We start from the raw sequence: 3,732 nt of genomic DNA, 5'->3' as shown, positions 1-3,732 counted from the left end.
ACAACCACTTTTGATAAGCATTTTTTTTTAAATCCAGGTCACATCATAGCCATCAAAATTTTGAAAATGTTTGGGAAACACTGATGATAATTTCATTATATATTTACATTAGAAAAAAATGAAGAAAATTACAACAAGAAAACTCAGAAATTAGACTTTAAAGGAGGAATGCAAAATACTGAATTTATTAATGTTAGTGCTTAGAAGATATGCTACAGAGCTTAATGACATGCATTTCCAAAGGGGTAAAGTAAAAAGAAAAGGAAAATAAAATAAAGAGTAAAAGAGAATAAAATAAAATTACCGAGTTTGCTATATAATACAGAAATGTTCTGTTTCATATTTATCCCACATTGGCAGTTGTTTATATATACACATACACACATCATATGTGTATGTATGTGTATATGTTATATATGTTTCTGTATGAACTGCTAAAAGATAAACTAAGGTATATTAAAAATGTTGAGAGTTTATTTGAGTTAAAATCAGTTCAAATTTGGACAGTGACGAACTGTAATTGATCATGAGCATTCCACTGAGAGGCGCTTGGGGAGAGACTCAGAAAGAAAAGGCAGAAGCAAAGTAAGGAAATTATTGATTGGCTATAGCTTAAAGCCTAGTTGACTGTGATTGGTTACTCTTATGTTTCAATTTTGCAATTTTGAAGCATTTACACACGTAGCTTTGGATTTGCTTAGGTAGGCTGCCATGACATTAGAGTCATCTCAGTCTAATAGCCTTCTGTTTAATTAACTCAACAATAAAAATATAATTTATAGTTATGTAAATATATATAAATATATATATTATACAGTTATATAAATTGTGTAAGTTGTATGTACATAAAATATGTTATATAAAATATATAAATATATATAACTAAATTATTTTGTGTAATTATTTATACTATATTCATATAATTACGGGAAGTACATATTGATGTAAGTATAACTATATTTTGATAACATAAATATATGTTATATCTGTTTTTACTGACAGACTCTGTACAGTTTTTACTGTAATAATGACCAAAGGCAGAACAATGCCTCATTACACATTTGTTCACATTCTTCCCTACCTTGAGGTATTACTGGATTTTTACTTTTCCTTTCCTCTTTTAGACTGTATTCTGTCTAAATTTTCATATTTCTGACTGGGCTATTAAAATTAATTTTATAAGCAACATTGTAGAAAATATATTGAACTTTTGTTAAATATTCATAACATTACAGGTTAAGAATTTGGTGAATTCATTTTATTAGTATCTAAATTGTATGAAATTCATTTTAACGTTAATATTCTACCTCCAGAATCCTGGAAAATATCTTTCTCATGGAAAAAAAATGTGTCTTTATTTTCTCCATGCTTTGGTAGTCACATATTTCAGAACTCTTAAACTAAGAAGTGGGAAATAAATTGAAGGGATTAGATTTTTTTGTCCTACAGGCATAAGTGACTTAGATCCAACTTTGGAAAGAAAACATATCTTATTTTTTATTTTTATGAGACATGAACTTTAAATTCTTCTTTCTCATACCTATTTATGTTTTATCATATTTGTTTAATTATATATCATTTTGCTTGAATTACTTTTCCCCTCCTTGTTTGCTTGATAGGATTCCAAACCTCGAGTAAAAGAAGATTAATTTTCTGGGTTCCAATCTCATGCAACACAAGAAGAACTTTCTTCTTTTTAAGGATTTTATTTATTTGTTTGACAGAGAGAAAGAGAGCACAAGAAGGAGAGCAGCAGGCAAAGGGAGAGGGAGAAGCAGGCTCCCCAATGACCAGAGAGCCCAGCATGGGGCTAGGTCCCAGGAATCTGGGATCATGACCTGAGTTGAAGGCAGACCCTTAACCCACTGAGACACGTAGGCACCCCTACAGGAAGAATTTAATGAAGTTGACAAAGGAAGTCTTCAAGAAGAGAATTCAACAGCAGGGATTTGAAGGGCAGAGTTCCTGGAAATTCACACTTGTCCTTCACCAGTTTGATCCTGTGCCAGAGTCACTTCTACATCTCTCAGTTTAAATTCTTGAGAAACAGCGGAGAGAAGATAATTGGCTTAGCTTGGATCCCATACTCACTCTTTTAATCTTCTGTGAATAGAAAACCTTAGTCCCATTCATTAAACTGGGGAGAATTGAGGGAAATAATATTGCCTGTGTCCTTAAAGACCTGTCCACCATGGCAGTCCTCTGACCCCTTGTGCTTATCTTCATCTTTGGTTACTTCTTTCTTGGGTATCTATAATATCCACATAAATTCCTGTCATTAACGCTTTTTATAACTGCTTTCTTATTTACTGGCATGTAGTCTCTTTCAGAATAGCAGTGTATTGTGTCCATGTTTATGTTCCTAGTGCTTATCAAAGTGTTTGTCGTACAGCAGTTGGGAAGTGAACATTAAATAAATAAATAAATATACCTGAAAGACAATAATGCCCATTGCACAGTGACCTAGCATTGGGCCACGTGTATATTTTTACTTATAGCTGAGAAAACTGAGCAAAGCCAAGTAGACATAACTTTTTTAAAGGAAAAAGGTAGAAAAAACTTAGGATGTATTAATTCTACATTACTGTTGTAACTGAAATGTCCATAGCCCATGTGGATATGATGCTTGGTCTTCTGGAAGTCATCTTACTTTTTATTTTTGACATAGAATTTAATAAGGGTCTGATTTTCTCCAGCAGATTCAGTTTTTACTCATAGCAGAATTGTATGTGCCTTTTTAAAAATCTCTTAGTAAGAAACGACTGATTTTTTTCTCTATTCCCGTACACCCAGAAATTCTTAAATCAAATAGTAAGTTTATTTCTAGATTATGACATAGATATCTCAATTCCAAGAGAAATAGCAAAGCACTTATATTCCAATATCCAATGGATACAATTAGCTAAGGTCATATTTTTTTTTGTCATTGGAAATTAATTATTAGATTTAGTTGTAGAGCTATATATATGTGTATGGATATAAATGTATATACTGAAGTTATATATTCATAATATGTATTTAAGATATACATATGCACATATTTGAGACAACATGGATGAACTTGAAGGACCTTATAGTAAATGAAATATCTCAGACACAGAAAACAAATGTTGTATGATCTCACTTACATACGGAATCTGAAGAGGAAAGAAAAGAACGTAAAATTTTTAGCTCACAATAACAGAGAATAGAATGGTGGTTCCTAGAGGCTGGGGAATGTGGAAAAACGGAGAGAAAAGAAGAATGGAGCAGAGTGGTGGCTGACAGGGACTGGAGGGAGGGGATTTGAGGGTGTGATTGTTTAATGGGTACAAAGTTCCAGTTTTTTAAGATGAAAAGTTCTGAAGATGGATGTTGGTGATGGTTATACAATAATACGAATGTACTCAATACCACTGAAATGTAAACTTAAAAATGATAACAACGCTTATTTTTTTGTTATATATATTTTGTCACAGTGAAAACATTGGGGGTGGGTGAGTGAAATGTTGAAGAGGGTCCTGGATCTCCCTCCTCTAAAGTCTTTTGTATTGCTTTTTATCAATGTTCCTGAAGCTTTTTCTGTTGTACTTCCATCCAGATCCCTGGATCCCTTCTGTCCAATTCCCTACTCTTAGGAAGGTGACAACTGATGATTAATAATGATTAAAATTATGATGGTGATGATAATAATGATGATAACAATGAATGAAAATACATTTAGTAATTATAATAACCCTGGAGAGAAAACGA

Source organism: Mustela putorius, unplaced genomic scaffold (genome assembly GCF_011764305.1).
Source record: "Mustela putorius furo isolate JIRA1106 unplaced genomic scaffold, ASM1176430v1.1 tig00000430_pilon_pilon_pilon, whole genome shotgun sequence".
NCBI lineage: Eukaryota > Metazoa > Chordata > Mammalia > Carnivora > Mustelidae > Mustela > Mustela putorius.
This window is presented reverse-complemented; position numbering follows the sequence as displayed.